Consider the following 23,168-nt stretch of genomic DNA (forward strand, 5'->3'; position numbering starts at 1 on the left):
GTCCCCGACTGCCACGCGATGCTGCAGAGGCGTGTCAGCCAAGACAGCCCCACAACATCCAGAGACTTGAGGTACTCAGGGCGGATCTCATCCACCCCCGGTGCCTTGCCACCGAGGAGTTTCTTGACTACCTCGGTGACTTCAGCTTGGGTGATGGACGAGTCCACATCTGAGCCCTCAGCCTCTGCTTCCTCAATGGAAGACGTGACAGCGGGATTGAGGAGATCCTCGAAGTATTCCTTCCACCGTCCAACGACATCCCCAGTTGAGGTCAACAGCTCCCCACCTCTACTGTAAACAGCGTTGGTAGGGCACTGCTTCCCTCTCCTGAGGCGCCGGACGGTTTGCCAGAATCTCTTCGAGGCTGACCGATAGTCCTTCTCCATGGCCTCACCGAACTCCTCCCAGGCCCAAGTTTTTGCCTCCACAACCACCCGGGCTGTAGTCCGCTTGGCCTGCCGGTACCTGTCAGCTGCCTCTGGAGTCCCACAAGCCAACCAGGCCCGATAGGACTCCTTCTTCAGCTTGACGGCATCCCTTACTTCCGGTGTCCACCACCGGGTTCGGGGATTGCCGCCTCGACAGGCACCGGAAACCTTACGGCCACAGCTCCGAGCGGCCGCTTCGACAATGGAGGTGGAGAACATGGTCCACTCGGACTCAATATCTCCAGCCTCCCTCGGGATCCGGTCGAAGCTCTGCCGGAGGTGGGAGTTGAAGATCTCTCTGACAGGAGACTCGGCCAAACGTTCCCAGCAGACCATCACAGTACGTTTGGGTCTGCCGAGTCTGTCCAGCTTCCTCCCCCGCCATCGGATCCAACTCACCACCAGGTGGTGATCGGTTGACAGGTCCGCCCCTCTCTTCACCCGAGTGTCCAAGACATACGGCCGGAGGTCGGATGAAACGACCACAAAGTCGATCATCGACCTACTGCCTAGGGTGTCCTGGTGCCACGTGTACCGATGGACACCCTTATGCTTGAACATGGTGTTCATTATGGACAAGCTGTAACTAGCACAGAAGTCCAATAACTGAACACCGCTCGGGTTCAGATCAGGGGGGCCGTTCCTCCCAATCACGCCCCTCCAGGTGTCACTGTCGTTGCCCACGTGGGCGTTGAAGTCCCCCAGTAAAACGACGGAGTCCCCAGTCGGAGCACTTCCAGCACCCCTCCCAGAGACTCCAAGAAGGCTGGGTACTCTGCACTGCCGTTCGGCCCGTAGGCACAAACGACAGTGAGAGACCTATCCCCGACCCGAAGGCGCAGGGAAGCGACCCTCTCGTTCACCGGGGTAAACTCCAACACATGGCAGCTGAGCTGGGGGGCTATAAGCAAACCCACACCAGCCCGCTGCCTCTCACCATGGGCAACTCCAGAGTGGTGAAGAGTCCATCCTCTCTCGAGGAGTGTGGTTCCAGAGCCCAAGCTGTGCGTAGAGGTGAGCCCGACTATCGCTAGTCGGAACCTCTCTACCTCACGCACGCATCTCTGGCTCCTTCCCCGCCAGTGAGGTGACGTTCCACGTCCCTAGAGCTAGTTTCCGTGTCCAGGGATCGGGCTGTCGAGGCCCCCGCCTTCAACTGCCACCCGATTGTCTAAGCACCGGCCCCTTACGGTCCCTCCTGTAGGTGGTGAGCCCACGGGAAGGCGGCCCCACGTCGCTCCTTCGGGCTGAGCCCGGCCGGACCCCGTGGGGGGAGGCCCGGCCACCAGGCGCTCGCATACGAGCCCCAACCCCGGGCCTGGCTCCAGGGTGGGGCCCCGGCTGCGCCATACCGGGCGACGTCACGGTCCTTTGATTTATTCTTCTCATAAGGGGGTTCTGAACCGCTCTTAGTCTGACCCGTCGCCTAGGACCTGTTTGCCTTGGGAGACCCTACCAGGGGCATATAGCCCCGGACAACATAGCTCCTAGGGTCATTTGGGTACTCAAACCCCTCCACCACGTTAAGGTGGCAATTCAAGGAGGGGAAAAAAAGCACACCAATTACCAAAAAAAAAATTTGAATACTTCATAAGACCAATGAAAAAAAAAAACATTTTTAATGAATTGTTGGCCTTCCGGAAAGTATGTTCATTCACTGTACATGTACTCAATACTTGGTAGGGGATCCTTTTACTTTAATAACTGCCTCAATTCGGCGTGACATGGAGGTGATCAGTTTGTGGCACTGCTGAGGTGGTATGAAAGCCCAGGTTTCTTTGTCAGTGGCCTTCAGCTCGTCTGAATTTTTTACTCTCTTGTTTCTCATTTTCTTCTTGACAATAGCCCATAGATTCTCTATGGGGTTCAGGTCTGGTGTGTTTGCTGGCCAGTCAAGCACACCAACACCATGGTCATTTAACCAACTTTTGGTGCTTTTGGCAGTGTGGGCAGGTGCCAATTCCTGCTGGAAAATGAAATCAGCATCGTCAAAAAGCTGGTCAGCAGAAGGAAGTATGAAGTGCTCCATAATTTCTTGGTAAAGGGGTGCAGTGACTTTGGTTTTCAAAAAACACAATGGACTAACACCAGCAAATGACATTGCACCCCAAATCATCACAGACTGTGGAAACTTAAAATTGGACTTCAAGCAACTTGGGCTATGAGCTTCTTCACCCTTCCTTCAGACTCTAGGACCTTGGTTTCTAAATTAAATACAAAACTTGCTCTCATCTTAAAAGAGGACTTTGGACCACTGGGCAACAGTCCAGTTCTTCTTCTCCTTAGCCTCTGATGTTGTCTGTGGTTCAGGAATACGACAACTGTAGCCAAGTTCCTTGACACATCTATGTGTGTTGGCTCTTGATGCCTTGACTCCAGCCAGTCGATTCCTTGTGAAGTTCACTCAAATTCTTGAATCGATTTTGCTTGACAATCCTCATAAGGCTGCGGTTCTCTCGGTTGGTTGTGCATCTTTTTCTTCCACACTTTTTCCTTCCACTCAACATTGTTAACATGCTTGGATACAGCCAGCTTCTTTGGCAATAAAGGTTTGTGGCTTACCCTTCTTGTGAAGGGTGTCAATGATTGTCTTCTTGACAACTTTCAGATCAGTAGTCTTCCCCATGATTGTGTAGCCTAGTGAACCAAACTGAAAGACCATTTTGAAGGCTCAGAAAACCTTTCCATGTGTTTTTGTCACAGTGTCTGGGTTGTGTCCCTGGGTTTCCACTAGATGTCCCCCTTTCTCACGGTGTCTGTCACCTTATCACTTCCTGTTCCCTTATTTGGTCACCTTCCTCCTTGTTAGTAATTGATTGTTCCCCACCTGTCTCCTGTTCCCTCATTATCCTTCTGTGTATTTATACCCGGTCTGTCTGAGTCTGTGTTACGGAGTCCTTGTTTAATGTCCTATAGTTATTCATGTCCGTCGCTTCTTGCCTTGCTTTGCCTTGTCTTCGTGTCTTGTTTATGTTCGATATTCTGGTTTTGACCCTGCCTGGACTGTTTACCCCTTTGGTTTACCCTTTAATAAATGACTTACCTGCAATTGGTTCTATCTCCGTGCCTCATTGGATCCCTGCCGTGACAGAAGGACTCCGTCACACTAGGAACCAGCGGTATGTCATTTTTCCGTTCCCCAGCCAAGATGGCGGAGCGGCGAACCAAGTACCTTCGGTTGATCGCCCTCCGCCAAGAGGGCAATGAAGTGGGTGCCCTGGCTCAGGTGTTCTGGTCCCTGGCCGAGGGCATGGGCTACAACGATGCGGCCCTCAAGGACTATTTCAATGGCGGGCTGGATGATCCAGTGTCTCATGAGGAGATGGCGCAGTTAGAGACACTGGAATTCTGGGAATTCGTGCGCTACCTGCAGCATCGGCTTCGGTGGGATGCCCCAGCCACTTCGGTCTCTTCCGGCGGGGTGGTCGTCAGCCCAGCACCACTGCCCAGGATGGCAACCAGCCAAGCGCCACAACCCAAGATGGCCACCAGTCCAGCACCACTGCCCAGAATGGCTAACAGCCAAGCGCCACAGCACAAGATGGCCGCTAAACCAGCGCCAATGCCCAAATTGGCCACTTTTCCAGCGCCACAGTCCAAGATGGCCGCCAGCCCAGCGCCAATGCCCAAATTGGCCACCGGTTCAGCGCCACAGCCCAAATTGTCCACCGGTCCAGCACCACAGCACAAGGTGGCCGCTAACCCAGCGCCAATGCCCAAATTGGCCACCGTTCCAGCACCACAGCCCAAGATGGCCGCCAGCCCAGCGCCAATGCCCAAATTGGCCACCGGTTCAGCTCCACAACCCAAGATGGCCGTCAGCCTAGCGCCACAGCACCAGATGGCCGTCAGCCTAGCGCCACAGCACAAGATGGCCGTCAGCCAAGCAACACGGCACAAGATGGCCGCTAACCCAGCGCCAATGCCGAGATTGGCCACCGGTCCAGCGCCACAGTACAGGATGGCCGCCAGCCCAGCGCCAATGCCCAAATTGGCCACCGGTTCAGCGCCACAGTACAAGATGGCCGCCAGCCCAGCACCACAGTACAAGAGGGCCGCCTGTCCAGATTCATGGCCCAAGATGGCTGCTTGCCCAGCGCCGTTGCACAGGATGAGAGTCTCAGTTGACCCTCCGGAGTCTAGTCAGGTTCCAGTTGACCCTCCGGAGTCGAGTCAGGTGCCAGTTGACCCTCCGGAGTCGAGTCAGGTGCCAGTTGACCCTCCGGAGTCGAGTCAGGTGCCAATTGACCCTCCGGAATCGAGTCAGGTGCCAGTGAACTCTCCAGAGTCGAGTCAGGTGCCAGTGAACTCTCCAGAGTCGAGTCAGGTGCCAGTGAACTCTCCAGAGTCAGGGCTAGTCACCGCTGATCCTCCAGAGTCAGGGCTAGTCACCGCTGATCCTCCAGAGTCAGGGCTAGTCACCGCTGATCTTCCAGAGTCAGGGCTAGTCACCGCTGATCCTCCAGAGTCAGGGCTAGTCACCGCTGATCCTCCAGAGTCAGGGCTAGTCACCGCTGATCCTCCAGAGTCAGGGCTAGTCACCGCTGATCCTCCAGAGTCGGGGCTAGTCACCGCTGATCCTCCAGAGTCGGGGCTAGTCACCGCTGATCCTCCAGAGTCGGGGCTAGTCACCGCTGATCCTCCAGAGTCGGGGCTAGTCACCGCTGATCCTCCAGAGTCGGGGCTAGTCACCGCTGATCCTCCAGAGTCGGGGCTAGTCACCGCTGATCCTCCAGAGTCGGGGCTAGTCACCGCTGATCCTCCAGAGTCGGGGCTAGTCACCGCTGATCCTCCAGAGTCGGGGCTAGTCACCGCGGATCCTCCAGAGTCGGGGCTAGTCACCGCGGATCCTCCAGAGACTAGGCTGGTCACCGTTGACCTTTCAGAGTCAAGTCAAGTCACCGGTGGTCTTCAAGGACTGAGTCAAGTCACCGGTGGTCTTCAAGGACTGAGTCAAGTCACCGGTGGTCTTCAAGGACTGAGTCAAGTCACCGGTGGTCTTCAAGGACTGAGTCAAGTCACCTCTGATCTTCATGAGCAAATGCAAGTCACCAATGATCTTCATGAGCAGTGTCAGGCCAGCACCAATCTTCTGGAGTCCAGTAAGGACACCAGGGGATTACCAGAGTTTTGTTGTCCCATTGATCCAGCCGCACGGAGGTCTGCTCCGCCTTGGGGGGCTCTGGTCCTGACCACATGGCTGTGGTGGTCTTCTGCTCCGCCCTGGGGGCCTTCCGCCCTGACCACACGGTTGTGGGGGTCTTCCGCTCCGCCCTGGAGGACTCTGGCTTCGTCCACAAGGATGTGGTGGTCTTCTGCTCCACCCTGGGGGGCTTCCGTCCTGACCACACGGTTGAGGTGGTCTTCTGCTCCGCCCTGGGAGGCTTCCGCCCTGACCACACGGTTGTGGTGGTCCTCTGCTCCGCCCTGGGGGACTCCAGTCTCCACCACATGGACGGTGTGGTCTTCTGCCCCGCCCTGGAGGGGCTTCATGTTGTTTTTTGTTTTTGGGTTCACTCCTGTCCCTGTTCCTCTCTGTGAGCCTGGCCCTCTGTCCCTCCCCCTGAACCTCCTCCGGTCCTCCTCCCTCCTGGTCTCTCTGTTTTGTGTCTACACTTCTGGTATCTGTTCCCCATGATTTTTTTTTTCTGGCCCTCCGTCCCTCCCCCTGAGCCTCCACCTGTCCGCCTCCCTCCTGGTCTCTGTTTTGTGTCTGTCGTGGAGCGTCTGGGAGCCGCTCCGTAGAGGGGGGGTACTGTCACAGTGTCTGGGTTGTGTCCCTGGGTTTCCACTAGATGTCCCCCTTTCTCACGGTGTCTGTCACCTTATCACTTCCTGTTCCCTTATTTGGTCACCTTCCTCCTTGTTAGTAATTGATTGTTCCCCACCTGTCTCCTGTTCCCTCATTATCCTTCTGTGTATTTATACCCGGTCTGTCTGAGTCTGTGTTACGGAGTCCTTGTTTAATGTCCTATAGTTATTCATGTCCGTCGCTTCTTGCCTTGCTTTGCCTTGTCTTCGTGTCTTGTTTATGTTCGATATTCTGGTTTTGACCCTGCCTGGACTGTTTACCCCTTTGGTTTACCCTTTAATAAATGACTTACCTGCAATTGGTTCTATCTCCGTGCCTCATTGGATCCCTGCCGTGACAGTTTTGAGTTGATTCGTTGATTGGCATGTCACCATATTCTAATTTATTGAGATGGTGAATTGGTGGTTTTTTGTTAAATGTGAGCCAAAATCATCACAATTAAAAGAACCAAAGACTTAAACTACTTCAGTCTGTGTGCATTGAATTTATTTAATACACGGGTTTCACAATTTGAGTTGAATTACTGAAATAAATGAACTTTTCCATGACATTCTAATTTATTAAGATGCACCTTTAGACTAGTGTTGTCACGATACCAAAATTATTGTTTCGATAGCGATACCTAATCAAGAATTGCGATTTCGATATTTTTTCGATACTTTTCCTGAAAAGGGAAAATACACTCTAATATCATTGCTGTGCTTTATTTTAAAACCGGGACAACATTCTAATCATATAACACACTAATAAATGAGCATATGAACAGCAGATATATTAAACATTTGAACAAAATATGAAATATCAAAATATAAAAAATAAATTAGAGCAATGACATTTAAGGTAAAGAAAGAATAAATTTAGCAGCATTATCTTAGCTATTAGGGCTGAAACGATTCCTCGAGTAACTCGATTACAAAAAATGATCGAGGCAAATTCCTCTGCCTCGAAGCCTCTTTTAATTTATTTCAAATCTCACGTCAGGTTATTTCGCAATTATTTTTTTTAATGTGACACAACGCGTTTACGTCACCCACAAAGCGGAAGGAGACACAAGCACTGCGTTCGAGTCAGCAGTGTTTTGATTTGAGGGCGCCGACAAACGTAAAGAGAACGTCGGGGCGTGTGTCCATTGCAAGATAGAGCTGGCATATAGTGGTGGGCGATACTGCAAAATTTGGTATCGATCCTATACCAAATACATATAGGGTCAGTATTGCCGATACCGATACCAATACGATACTTTTTAGTAAAAAAAAAAAAAACTTTTGTTTAGGGGAGAGCAGTAGGTCTATGTCATTATTTCTGAGGTGAAAGAATGATCAATTATTTAGGCAATATTTTTATTAATATATTGAAGTCCACAAAATTATTAGTTATTAGGCACTGTAGAATGAATTCTTTACAGCCTTTAAAAAAAGAATAATAAAAGAATAAAAAAACCTCTCCCTTTTTTCTGGTTTTAAAAGCAAATGAAATAAAGTGCACACAATTATTACTGAAGAACAAACAAAGAACAATTATACCTGTGCAATTACATTCCCTGAGCCCCCCTTCTGGACTTCAATGTGCTATCAGCTTCGCTCACTCTGTTAGCTGATCCTCGGCGCGTTGTGTCAGTGAGTCACGTGACGACACAACAACGAATCACAACAGAGCAGCAGGAGGGGGAGGAGTAGCAAAGTGGGCCAGGATGTGAAAGCAGCGTTTGCTCAGGATTGTACTAGAGGTAGAAGAAACGAGCAAAGTATAATGAACGTAGATGAGAGATATTTAAATTAAAATATCGATTCGATTACAATTGTATCGATCCAATACCATTACCAGTGTTGGCATCGATACTATCGATATTTAGATTGATCCGCCCACCCCTACTGGCATACCACAACTAGGGCCCTATGATTTCCGCGATGCAGAAAACGCGGAGGGAATCGCGGAATCCAGTCATAAAAACGGAATTTACAGTTTAACGTGGAATGGCACAGAATTTGCCAAATTTTGAATGAATTAATAAAAAATAGGTCATTGCACTTACATCAAATCACAATATGGACTAATATCTGTAAATATTAACCTGGAACAGTCTATTTAAATATGAATCCTGCATGTTCTGTGTGTCTCTGTTAATGAATGGAGCAGAAGCGCGTTTTCCTTTTTATCACACACACTGAAGTGCGCGTTACGGTCGCGGTAATTTCAGCGTCTGCTGTCTCACTAAATAAGGATGTGAACACATGAACAACATCTCCAGAACTGCCCTGACAGTCACTTCATGAGCATTTGACTGTTTGATTTGAGTAAAACTATCGTCACATCACATACACAGAACTGTAAAGGTACGTCAACCCGTCAAAATAAAAGTCCTGTATTATTATTGTTCAGCAGAATGTACATAACCTACTACAAAAAAAAAAAAAAACATTATTTTTAAGGTTTAATAATTTTTTCCATTTCTTCAATGTTTTATTTTTAATAGTAAATCCCCTTTGTTTACCAAAAAGTTAAGTTTGCTTAATTTTCAATAATTAAAAGATAAATTAAATTAATGTTTTTTGTGTTTAATGTTTAATGTGCATCTCAGAAAATGCTTTATTTAAAACTAGGGCTGGGACAACGCGTCGAGGTCATCGATGACGTCGACGCAAAAAATACGCCGACGCAAAATATGCGCATCGATTCGTCGACCTGTTTTTATTTCTCTAAAAAACGTTTGCAAAACGTTTACCTTATGTGCGCTGAATATACACGATGGCCGGATCAACATTCTACCCAACGTTATATAACCAATCCAGGGGTTTTTCTGCATTGATCTTTTTTTTTGGCGGCTGTCGAAGCCTTATTTGATCGGTGAGTGATTTAGAATAGAATGACTGTGCTGCGCCTGACAGGGCGCGTACGAGAGAGAGCCCCAGCTGCGCGCGCAGTCTTCAAACAACACGAGCGCTTCTTGCTCTCTCTCTCCCTCGTGCATATTAATGGGCATATCAAAATCATTAAACATGATAGAAAAAGGGCGAAACACCTAAGTTTCACGCGCGCTCGCGCACTCACAGTCTTCAAACTACACGAGTGCTGTCTTGCTCTCTCTCTCTCTCTCTCTCTATCTCTCTCTCCCTCGTGCATATTAACCAAAATCATTAGACACGATAGAAAAAGGGCGGAATGCCAAAGTTTCATGTGGAGCATTCGGAGATTTTTTTTTTCTCCATGACAGGCTGCTGGCTCCCACTGTTAATTTTTATTTTTTATTTTTTGGAAAAGCACTCTCTGTATTAGCTTAAAGCCCTAAAGTTTACATTGGTTACTGTATTCTTTCAATTGCTCTAAACAAGTATTTTGGGTGAACTTTTTTATTGAATGCTAGACATCAAGTTGTTGTCATTTCATCTGAAAGAAGAACTTTTTTTCAGTAAGCTAGGCCCTATGTGTTCAGTAAGCTTGTTTCAGTAAGCTATGTGTTTTCAAGGCTTCAAGGTTTTTTTGAATGCTATCTCTATACAAGTGTAAAGTAATGCATTCTTAGTCAGTCTTTTATTTTGTAATTTTAAGAGCAATAAACATATATTGCAATGTTAAGGAATTCATGTTTTTTTCATTCAGATATGTAAATCAACATGTATAAATTGTTAGTAGTCAATTAATGGGGAAATAATCGAAATCGAATCAGTCTTAAAAATTAATCGTTAGATTAACCGATGCATCGAAAAAATAATCGCTAGATTAATCGTTTAAAAAAAAATCGTTTAAAACCCCAACTGAATGGCACTTAAATGCACTTAATTCATCTGTCAACTTTGTCATTGTTCACAGTACAGACAGAGAAACAATGGGTAATAATAAAATGTTTATTTTTGATGTATGCATTGCATTCTATGCATTTAAAAAGTAAAAAAAAAAAATTTCTAAAAAAGGAAACTTTGTTCATTTTAAGAGACCAAGGAGTCTTATTTTCTCTTGCATAATTAATATTGCACTTTAATTAAGCAAAAACACATTTTATCCGATTAATCGATGGAATTTTTGGTAGAATACTCGATTACTAAAATATTCGATAGCTCAGTGAGCTTTGGGCATCATCTTTAGTGAGCGTAATCTTTTTCTACCAGTCGTGGACCGGCGGCCACAGTATCACTTGTGCTCTCACATGCAGACTAGTGAGGGTCCCGCTTTTATGAAATTATTTGGCCCGCCCCAGCCCGAAAAAAGTAAAATTTCTTTACCCATCCTGCCCTGCACATTGGGGACATCACGGAAGATATGTTGCTACTTAGACCTTCGTATTGTAACCTTATCAAAGAACCTAATAAAATATGAAAATATATATTCCAAATATTTAATATAGGCTATATGAAATTGCACTAGTGATGGTTCGTCCGTGAACAAATCTTTTAGGTGAACGAATCAATCTCGTTCCGGTAATCACTGACTCATATTTCTCGTTCACTGAAGTTCCTTCCTCCACAGCAGCGTGCGAGCTCGGCGCTATTAGCAGCACATGCGCAGCTCGTGAACAGCTCTGTGAACTGTTTCATCCTGTCAAAGAGTTACTCAAGATGTGACGGAGCATGTGATTTGTTGAATGTAGTCAACCCATACGCCCTTCACTGAACGGGATTGAGAGATCTTATTCGTGAACGAGTTGAATGAACTGATACATCGCGTTTATGAACGAAATAAATGAGTATACAGGGTCAGTGAGCCAAGTATGTAAATCTCGATCAGCAATCAGCATATAGACGGTTTCATCGCGCCTGGACCTAAGTTAACTTCCGGTCTGTGTTGTGTATATCGGTCTGGCTGCAGTGCCTTCTACAAACGCAGTTAAAGTCAAGGTGATGAGTAGACTGAAGTTGGGGTCAGGTGGTTGTGCTGCGGGATGTGTTTCCCATACATTTATTTATTTTTGGAGACTCGCCACAATTTTAAAACTGATCGATTTTCAAAAAGGCTTCGCTGAATAAACATGAGTAACGTTACGTACTGCACGTTTAATAATAATAATTATTTACTTACATTTATATGTTTAAATATCAAAACGAGGCACAGGTGTTTTTATATCGCTGTATTTCTGAAGGAAGACTTGCATGTTATATGCCTGATAAAGCAGCGTGTGAGTGTACCAGCTCTGTTTTGTTTACAGCGGTTACTGGGGAAACCTCTATTTCTCGCGCTTTATGTCTATGTTTTTTAAAACATCTCCTGCTGGCAAAGAATGAATTTGCAATTTCATTAAGTCAGCCTGATCCACGTGGCAAACATATTTTGTTTATCAAAAAATATCTAATCTAGAGGGACTTGGCTGTTGTTTGATTCTATTTGGAAGTCTACCGGAAGTTAGGTCCACAAAAGCGCGCATGCGCAGTAACGTTTGTTTATGTTGTGGCCGTTGAAACCGTCTATACAAAGCGCAGTTATAGGTGCTGTGCTGATATGCTCATTTTCATATTTAGCATACAGAACATAACTCCACTTTTAATCCCCGATTAATGTGAATATTATATATGAACTGCCTTACTAAACAATTAAAATGTTAATGATGCTCGAAAACCTTGTGCTTTGTTCATCTGAACAACTTAAACTATTTAATGCGATTATGCACACATATTAGTAAAGCCAAATCAGTTTAGTAAAGCCACTAATGCAGCTATCTCGCTGTAGTGCTTTTTTGCTGCGTGCGTGAGGAGAAAAAACACAGACGTGCATAGGGAGGCACTGGAAGCGTGCGTTGCACACACAAACATGAAATACGTCTCTTACAAATCTGGAACGCAGTCATTCTTTGAAGTATCGATACTAATAAATTTAAGAATCGTGCCGTTTTTAATTTCCTAGAATCGCAAAACTTTTGAAGTATCGGTGCACCGTACAACAGGACTGTAGACTAATTGTCATCAGTTGTCGTTGAGTAAAACTAGACGAAAATAGTCATGGATAATTCTGACTATAATAAGACAAAAATGCTCAGACTTTTAGTTGACTGAAACTTAACTAGACTTAAACAGTATGAACGTGACGAAATAAAAACAAAAATGACAGCTTCATACAAAATCTAGACTAAAACTAAAATTAAAACAGGCCGCCAAAAAGCTAGTTCTATAAAGTGAAGCAGTTCCAACTTTGCAAGAACAGTCTGGCAGTTCTGACTCACAGCCTGTAAGTACATGTTTTCTATTTAAAGAATTTGCCACTAATGATTCAAACGCGAGTTTTGAGCAGTGTAGAGTAGTGCTGTTGTTTTTCGTTTCTCCGATCACAAATGCAGACATGGTTTTATGTTTACGCACCGCGAAATGCAACCCTACGTGTACAAACACAGTATAAAGTCATTATAATCAGTAATTATGTCCCCACTAGATGTAACAAATGTCTTGTTTGTAATGGGTTTTATTGGTTTTGCCTGGTCGTGCTGGAAGGTACGCTTGAGGTATTCAGCCAATCACAACGCATTGGGTAGTTGGCCAACCAGCGTGCACCTCGATTTTCAGAACGATGAGCTTTGTAAAAATCATCGCGTCAATAATGTATGTGGAAAATGTTTTGTTTTTTTTAACCTTAAACCGCATAAACACATTGCATTACACCAAATACACAACATAATGTTTTTTTTAGCAATGTTATATGACCCCTTCAAGATGTATCTGATTTTCGCATTGTTGGTCATTTATCTGCAACAAAATAATTGACTTATGCAAAACAACTTACAAATGAGGAATACCACAACAAAAGCATTTCATCTTAGCGAGGAACTGTGCAATACAAAGTTCCAGAAAAGTTCGTACAGAGATGTAAAGATCACCCTGGCTCTTTTCATGCTTCACAGTGTGTTATATAATGCTGTAAACATTGTTGGCTGCAGAAGCCTCTAGTTTGCTTTATGCTGATGCTTTTGTAATGTCATGCTGTGTCTAAATGAATCTAAGAGGCTACATCTCTAATCTGACCTGGCTGAATTTCCAGCACCACTAGCCATAAAATGAATGTTACCAGACGTTTTGACGTTTCGCTTGCTGTCGGTTGATGGTCTGTCAGAATCTTACTCTCAAGGCCAAGACTGGAGTAATGTATGTTGTGCAAGCTGGATTATGAATATGTGAGCATGTGAAATGAAGCGGTGTGCTGTATTAGCCTGTGAGTGTTGAGTGTTTTTTTCAACATCAGTCCTGCTCTCTCCCACTGCGACGGCTCTGGCCTTTGCACTGCTTTCACTCCTTTGGCTCCATGTTTCTAATTATCCTCCGTGTGACTCACCCACAATGAGGTGTCAGTCTTTGACTAAGCGAGGCCTTTTCTATTCACAGGGCAGTGGAGCAGCTTCACTGCATGGGATTTATCAATGTTTGCCTGTTAATGGAGTGTGTGGTCTGAGTTTTCCGCAACGCTAAGATTTATTCATCAAGATAATACCTTCATGAGTTATATTCAGTACCGACACTTCAGCTAACACACATGGAGAGCAAGAAAGAAGCTTACGGAAAGTTGAAGGTATTTTATAGAACCAGTTTGTGGAAGTGCAGCAGTTGTAAAATTCAAAAAGTTTAAAACCCTTGAATCTTAATAGTATGTGTCATTTCCTGGATGATCCACCACTTTTTTTTTTGTATATTTTGTGAAAGTTGTTCACGAGTCACCTTGTTGGACTTGAGCAGTTCAGTGGTTTTCCAGCATCTTCTGCATATTTGAACCCTTTCCAAAAATGATAAACTATGATTTTGATATCCATATTTTCACACTGACAATTGAGGGACTTATACACAACTATTACAAAAGGTGAGAACATTTACTGATGCTCAAGAAGGCAACACAATTAAGATTAATTGTGCATAAAGGCGGTGTAAACTTTTGAACAGAATGATTCTTCTCATTTTGTATAACGATCATATTTTTTCTTTTAGTATTGGACTCCAGAAGCTATATAAACACTTACATGTTTCCCAGAAAACAAAATAATTACAATTTACCCTGATCATCTAATTTAAAAAGTTTACACCCCCGTCTCATAATGGATTGTGTGGCCTTGAGCATCAGTACGTGTTTTCACCTTTTGTAATATTTATGCATGAGCACGAACATAGAAGCATTTGGGTTGATCAGGGGTGCATTCAAAAAAAAAATGTAATCCACTGGGTCTTTAGCGGTGCTCAGATGTTGGGAGTGAATGTCGACTGCTATGTTCATTATTACATCCAACAACAAGTTGCTTAGGAGACAATCTTGTCTACCCTGGTCTGGTGTCGAAACAATGGCGGATTGTTTCCAGCTCACTCTGGGCGGGTCTACATTATAAAACCGATGCAGTCGTCAGTAGTCGTGGGAGGGGCCTGTGCTGAACTATGTCACTCTGCCAAGAATCTCAGAACAGCCTGATATGAGAAAGTGATCATTATTATTGGGCATTTAAAAAAGCACTGGGCGTTTTTTTTATCATTATAGGGTGGATGTGTACATACTGCCAACACACATTAATGTTCATTTACCATGTAAAAGTGAATTTTGTGTCTGATGACCCCTTTAAAGCTAAAAGTTATTAAATTCCAATTTTTCTTTTGTTCTTTGATCAACAGACATCACAGCTAGCCAGTTATGAGGTTATTTGGCTGCTATTACTTTAAGAGCTGCTGCTGCTGAACTTGACACAGGTCTGACACACATGCTTGTAGTTTCATTTGCACCTTATATGAAATGATACAGGCTACAGTATAACTGGTGACAGGACAGGAAAATTAGTTTTTACTGACATGGCCTGACAACATCTCATCTGACTGCAGATCAGTTGTTCTACTGAAGCTTCTCGTCCCCTGAAGCTTTTCCACACTCGTTTGACTGACACCTGAGGCAAAGTGTAGTGCATCTCCTATGTGATGTGGTCATAAAGATGTTCTGCGTCTAAATAAATGCAATTCTTGTCAAGAAAAAAAGAGACAGAAGCAGCAGTTGTGAGTGGGGTGGCCGTTAAACTGTCAAGCTTTTATTTAGATGGAAAACAGGATGGAGCCCTTACAGCTTCTCTTTAGTTGAGAAGTGTTTCAAGTATGGGTAAATGGTTAGCACTTATTGCATTATATGACGTTAAAGAAACCCAAACTCACAGCAGATGCTGAGATGCAGTTTGTGTGGAACAGAGCTGCTCTAAGATGCTGTAAACACTGGCTGATAATGAAACAATACCACGCTTCATTCTGAAACACGCAGCCCATGTATTTAATTCAATTAAAGCCTTTGCGATTCGATAATTGCACTGAGCCACGTTTTGGATTTTATTTCGATTAATCATGTACTGTGTGTATTTCTGTACTTGAATATTGAGATGTATGATTGTTTAACAACCAAGAAATATGAAGCTATTTTACAGAAACACATTCCTCACTTGATGTTCCCATATTCCAGCAAGGTAATGCTCCCATTTAGACTGCTAAACAAATCTAACACACTCCATGACCTTGACAGTCATCAGATCTACACACATTGAGTCTCTCTGGGACGTTCCAGAGCACAGAATGCAAATGAGATTTCCACCTTCTTTATACCTCAAACAACTGGAGGCTTTTCCTCTTGAAGAATGAAGACATATCCTAATGCAAACATGACAGCATTTAAAAAAAGAATTGAAGCTGCTCTGCATAGTGTCTCTACTTCTTATTAAATTTTGTTCTTTCTTAATCTTTTTTTTTTTTTATGAGATTCCCCCGAAGAGAATCGGCACTGCAGTCCTCCCAGTCGAGGCAGTTAAAAACTCTGAGTGAGGTTGTTCATGAGTTTAAATGGTTTATTGAACTTTCTTACTCCGATTAATTCAAATTCTATTAATTCTATTCTGTTTTTCTTAAACATTAGACATATATTTTGTAACTGAGACAACATGAAATATGTGTACTTTACTCACCCTAATGTCATTCCAAACCTGTATGACTTTTATTCCTTCTGCTGAACACAAAATTTGAAGATTGTTGATAACCCAACAATTCTATTGTGAGGGTGTGGAAAAATGAGGCATTTCTCAAAATAATCCTGTTTTTGTGTTCAGATAAAAGTCATTTAGGATGTTAAAGACATGAGAGTGAGTAAATGATGACAGAATTTTAAGTTTTGGATAAACTCAAAAAGTGAACTGGTGACCGGCTGCAGCACAAAACATAAACATATTTAGATCGAAATCAAAAATCTGGGCACACATTTTAAATTACAAATAACATTTATTAAGAGCACTGTTTGGTCTGATGTCTTGATTGACTCCTTCACATAGAGACTACAGAGTGATCTACCTGTATTTAGCCTGCACTGTTTGACACTGTAAAATCAGAGTCTGTTTTTAGAAGCTGAAATCCTCTTGAGATGCAGCGGTGATGGCACAACACTTGTCTCACATTTCTGTGTGGCTTTTCTCTCTGTGTATCTCTCTCTCTGTCAGGTGTTAAGTTGATCCGGGCGTCTGTACACATGCTTCACGTCCTGTCACTACTGCCCATACCCTGCCTTCTCGTTCTCTGTGCTCCGGAGAAACGAAAGTCTGATGGTGAGGTCACTTCCTCTTTCTGTTTACATACACACTCACACACAGCTGCACTCACAGACCCTGAGACCCTCATCCTGTTTCGTTGTTTGTAGAATTATTTCTGTCATTATGCGTTTACACACTGTGGGTCGAAGGTTAGGAATAATTACGTTTTTTCATGTTCTTGTTCTCTGCAAAGCTGAATTTATTTGATACAGTAATATTGTTAAATATTAGTACAGTTTAACATAACTATTCCATGTTGTTTTGATATACTTTTCAGTTCAACGTTTGCACAAATTGATGCTAAATAGTTGACAGTATTACCAATTAGTTGACCACATTATTTGATATGCAAACTTGACTTATTCATTATTGACAACCGTTTTAGTTGCAACACCATTTTTTTTTTTGCCTGCTTTTGTATTAAATCTCTTGCTTAGCGCTCTTCTTCATCTGCTGGTTGCTGTGGTTATTTCTAGCGATTTTATTTGTTTTCTGGTCTCAATTGACTGTCTGTCCTTTGATGCTGTGGCCCTGTTTCAACAGTGTCTGTAGCATGTGCATCAGCTTAGTTTTGAGCCCAGGGGAGCAAATGAGACTAAAATTAGTCCTTAAGTCTGAGAAAGAAAATCCAGAGACTACCCCAAAAAGCACTGCTTCACTCTGATAGCATGACCTCACTTTATTATCGAGCTGCAAGAAAATATAAAATGCGTTTTATGCCCATGTGATCTGAGAGGAATGGTTTCCTTGTTTATTTATAGTCCTCTGTGTAATGCATTAGCGTTTGCTTGATGCGCTAGAAAATGTCTCAAATGTGATTAAGCTGCCTGCTCTCAGTGGCCGTCTCCTCCAGAGATAAAACACAAGAACATGACGTGAGATTCTCATCGGACATGAGTTGATGGGTTGGTGGTCTCTGTATCGAGGGTCTGGGGTCCAGTCAACCTGTAGTAGACCAATAATTAATGGAGAATGTGAATTATAAAGCAAATACAGTCTGTTCTTCATAGGCTGTTTCATTGTCAGTCGTCTTGTTTTGGGCGACACTAATATTATCCTTCATTGTAATCCTGTTTATATTTCCGTTACATGGTGAATCCCGCTGATGCATTTTTCATGTGTGCAGTCACCATAAATTGAAAACAGATGGCTGCATTGTGCAGTTTTATCATAACACAATAAATAGCAGTGAAACACATCTGATCTTGAGTCTATACTGTTTGGCTGTCTGTCTGAGTCAGGCCATGGGTTTGTGCCAGCAGCAGGTCTCAGATCAGCAGATGACTGTTATTCTCTCAGGGCACATAAATAACTGATCCTGGAGTGGAGAACACTCATGCAGTAATTCAGATATTTGGAGTCATTATGGATTAGAATGGACTAGTCTTTTCGGAGTTGTTGTTGCACTTAAATGATTTTTTTTTTTTTAATGAGGGATGATCTGTCATAGAATGTTAAAAATTGCTTTTAAAATAAATAAACCAGCAAAGCTTGACCCTCAGTATGATGTTTGTGTATGTTTGTATATATGCTTACAAACTATTTTATCACTCTCATCAACAAACAGTGAAACCACATGATTGAAATATTGTGCTTTTGGATTTTGTGTTCATAAAATAGTTAAGTGTACTATTTATTAAACATTCAAGTAGCTAGATTTGATCATGCTTTCTAAAAAGAAAAATGAACTTTATACATACTAACAGAGGACTGTTGTTTTTATGCAAGCAGTGAGGTACGAGAGGCCGTGCTGTGCTGTGCTGTCCTGCTTCACATCACGTCGTGCCCAACAACTCCCTTCAGCTGTGATTCACAATACAGCACGGCCTCTTTTACCTTATTGCTTAAAAAAAACACCAACCACACCAAAAAAAAGTTATAACCAAAAATGTATGTATCGATATATAACTTTTTGAAGTAAATTAGTTTTAATGTTAAATACTGTTCTTCCTCTTAAAATAGTTCTTGACAGCAACAGTAACAAGCCTCATCTTATGGAGCACAAATAAAAACAGGAACGTTTCTTAACAACATGTATTTTCTCACACTCATAGACGTGGGCCAGAGTTGAGAAGCCCCTGCACATAGAAACACTCCTTATGAGTAATTACTTCTATACAGACCAGGAGAACATGGGCAACACATGATATTTAGTTTTTGCTCATACCTGTAAATTGCACATTTATATATATATAAAAATGTATATTATTTTTTCTGTTATTTTATCATTAGTTTCTCACTTACACGTTATGTAGAAGCAATACTGTATGAGATGTTAAATGTTTATTTTCATATGATTCAAATCACTTTATTTTTATTTTTGTTTATTTATTATTTACTATTGTTACATTGCATCTTTATCTTTATCCTTTTCCTGACCTCAACATCCTAATGAGGACTCGATTTATTTTTTTGTAACAATATTTACAAGGGATCTTTATTTGGTGAAAAAGTTAAAAGGAAGAAGTATTGATTACTAAAATATAAAAAATGAAACAAGAAAGAACACAAAGCAGTAGATAAAGAAATCTCTCATGTGAGTTGTATGTAGACGTGATGATGTATCTTGCCGTGTCACTCCATGCTGATGTATATTTCAGTTTTCACATCTGACACATCTGTCTACACACACCTCACCTGTCGTCTGTTAGATTTCACTTCCACCATGGCAATGGAAAATGGAAACCTACATTGCATCGTGCGTCGAGTCTACAACCTGCCTAGTGTTTGACTATATACATACAGACAAACATTTCATAGTGTATATTGATTCTGCACATTGATGGGTACTGCTTTCTTAATATGGTTTTTGTGAATTGAGAATGTGGTATTTAATGATGAGATTATTAGTGTTTATCATTTAGGGAACTGGAATATGGTAACCACCAAATGAATGAAAACAATATATCAGCTAAGCTAGATTCTCAGACTTTTTTTTTTTTTTTTTTGAACAAAGGCTGCACGTGCAGTTACTCACAACACACACATCCAGACACCCTTTCCTTCTGAATAAATGACTGAAAGAAGGCAGCACAAAAGATATATACAGCTTTTATTAATAAAATAATTCACCATACATAGAGATTTATTTATGTTAAATAACAAGACTCCATTTTGATGCTAAAGTTTTTTGTCACAAAACTTTTTTTTTTTTTCAACACGTACAAGAGAACATCACAGTGTATGTAGATTAGTGACAAATACACACACGTCAAATCTTAGACATTTAAAAGCACAGACTCTTTTCTGTTTGCTCCAAAGGCAGGAATACAATTCAGGTACACTTGACTGGTTAAAAAAGGCCTTTAGTTTTACTGCTTTCACCAGACAGTACTTCATGGAATAAAACCTCAGCTAACACAGTTGCAGTGCAGTATAGATTCGTCTCCATTGGAATGTCCAAGAGGTCTGGCACACTCCTGTAGTTTAGCCCTTACAAAGTGTAACATATTTGTTCATTTACATCATTTAGAGACTACAAACACAAAAATACTGCTTATAAGTGTCTTTCTTCCCCTCAATAAATAGAAACTGTTGGCACAGCTGCGGTTGAGGGAGGCATGTCATAGTCAGAGGCAAACACATCAGTGCATCTGTCAGACACCAGAGCCCTGTCCCAAACAACGGTTTCCAGTAAGAAGTCATTTTTCTGTTCATACTGAAAGCAAATAAAGAATGTGACAATCACAGTCATGATTGATGAATGTTAAAGGAGCACTTCAGCTAAAAATGACATTTGTGTCATCTCACCCTCAAGTTGTTTCAGACCTGTAAGATTTTTTCTTCTTTGGTTGAAGATATTGGGAAGATATTTAGAAGAATGTTGGTAGCCAGTTGGTAAACAGTTGAGGGTAGCCAATGTCTTGCATTGTATGGAAAAGAATACTATAGAAGTCAATGGCTACCATCACCTTTTTGGCTACCAACATGGACAAAATAAATTTTGTACAGGTTTGTAACAAATTTAGGTTAAGTAAATGATGACACACCTTTCATTTTTGCATGAACTATCCCTTTGAAATACAGCTATAGTGTGTGGGATTTTGGACCAATCAATTTGTCTGCCAATCATCACAGTTTTACTTAGGGTGACTCTTTTTTTCCCAGATGTGCCCTGGCTGAAGTTTCTGAATTGCTTAAAATATCCAGGTTTTGGCTTTATAGTTGCTGAAAGTAATGACCAATAGCGTGCAGGCATTGTACATGATCAACCAATCATGGTGTGTGAGAAGTAGGGATCTCCAAAAAAAAAACCCAAAAAAGTCAAAGCAATGCAAATACGTATACATGTAATGTATGTGAGGACTGTAGAGAACATGTCAATAAGAAAACAAAGCCAAACCCTGGGTATTTTAGGCAATTTAGAAATCCCAGCCAAGACATGTCCCGGAAAAAGAGGATGTAAGGTGATCCTAGGTTTACTGCTTCCTGCTTTTCGCATTTCACCTAGACACAAAACAAAGGTAAATAAATACATTCCCATGACTTTAAAATGACCTCTAAATGTGGGTTTATGAACTTCTGGTAATGTTTGACCATCATCACTGTATCCTTAATTTTACAAATCTGCAGATAGCAAATAAACAAATAGACACATTTACATGCACCAAAATAATCTGTTTATAATGGCTCTGTCAGACTGAAAGTCTTCATGTAAACGCCTCAACTGATCTGAATGTGCTCGAGCCGAATGAAATGAGTGGTATAATCTAAAATCAAAATGAAAAGGCACAGTGTCATGGTGTGTGTATGTTTACATGCATTTTACCTCTTATGAATATGTTTATGTTTCCTGTCTTACAAACCACACATCTTTCAGGTTTTATATAAATAGCGCTTTCAGAATCTTAAATCTGATTGCATTCATTCCCATTTGCAAAAATCAGTGCATGTGAATATACCTAGTGAGTTTTTACATCTAAAACAGCCATGACTATCAAAAATCAGCTTACATAACAATCAAAAACACAATAAATATTAAAATAAACCATCCAAACATCAATAAAGTTTGTTGTTGTTTTTATATGTGTATATATACAGAAACAAATCGTGAAAAAAAGTGCAAAAAATGTTTGATGTTGCTTTTAAATGTTTATGACCAATACTCAAAAGAACAGTTTAAGGCACTGGCATGACCTACACTTGCTCAGATTATATAATATAACCTGACATATATAATATGTTCATGCAAGAGCAGGATCTCTTCAGATGATAAAATAAATATAGCTTTATTTTTCCTATTTAACTGGACAAACATATAATGGATGGAAAAACTAGTGACGAGACTAGGACTAAAGCCTACATCTCCAAGGCTCAGTGTCTGAGGAGCATGCACTCTAATCAGTGTGTCACAGCTCTGAGCTTTTAATCATTTTATAATCATATGTTATTCTTCACAATGTGGTCTAGATGAGCCAGTTAAGGCACTGATGAATGAACGGCTGATCTGTAGTTGTACTGTAAAGGTGGTTGGTGATTAATAGAATAGCGTGGTATTATTGGCACTAGAGAGCGTTATTCAGCTCCGGTGTGACCCTGTAAATCTCTCTCCAGAGGAGACAGTCTTTCCTGCAGGTCAGATGCTCTTGTTTCAGGTTGGGTAGTTTGTCACAGTCGGACATTCAATAACAAACTGATTCCTAAGGGCTGGGACACATGAGCAGACAGACACTGATAATACAGTGAACTCCAAACATCCCAGACCACAGTGAAAACCTGCCATTTAAATCCAATTTGACTTGCAAATAATCTAATAAACAGGTTTAAAGAAAGAAACATGATATAAAATCTTCTGGTCACTAATTAGAAAAGTAAATGTGATCATTGATCATGTGACTGTGCCGACGATCAGATGATGTTCATCTCAAATTATACTGGAGAACATGATCATCAGGTTTGACAAACTTATGAAGTTCATGCAGCTCAACTTATGATGATATCAAAGTATCAAAATGCAAAAAAAAAAAAAAAATCACTAGTCTCAGATTTTGGACCCATGTACTGTATAGATGTTAGAAGGGAAAAGAGTGTAATGGTCATTTAGTAACATGATGACCCAAAATGTATTTGTACGCTTCAGCAACATTTACAAATATCTAAATGTAATTGCATTATATAACAAAACATCAAAGTGGCATTTATTCGAAAGAAAAATAGATATGTTATTGGTTTTAAACTATAAAACAATATGATATAAAAATTCAAACAAAGTGTTACGACACTTTTTGTTATGCAATGCAATATATAACTATATAATATTGGGGCCACTATGTACCCAGTGTATCTTTTGGAGTCATTTTGGGTTTAGATTTGAACTTGTTGGGTTAATGGAGCTGTGAATGGACCAGCAGTGCATTTAAAGTGATGAAAATTGGGGTAATTTTTTGGCTGTACATAAAATCGTTTTATGATTTCCTTTCTATTATGGGTTCTTAAA

The 23,168-nt window shown here is 42.0% G+C and overlaps 1 pseudogene; it reads left to right on the plus strand.

Annotated features, from left to right (window-relative positions):
* Nucleotides 1-18,048, plus strand: part of LOC132140153 (zinc finger SWIM domain-containing protein 7-like) — a 32,977-nt pseudogene extending 14,929 nt beyond the window's left edge.
* The last annotated feature ends 5,120 nt before the right edge of the window (nt 18,049-23,168 follow it).

This window comes from Carassius carassius, chromosome 5 (genome assembly GCF_963082965.1).
Source record: "Carassius carassius chromosome 5, fCarCar2.1, whole genome shotgun sequence".
NCBI lineage: Eukaryota > Metazoa > Chordata > Actinopteri > Cypriniformes > Cyprinidae > Carassius > Carassius carassius.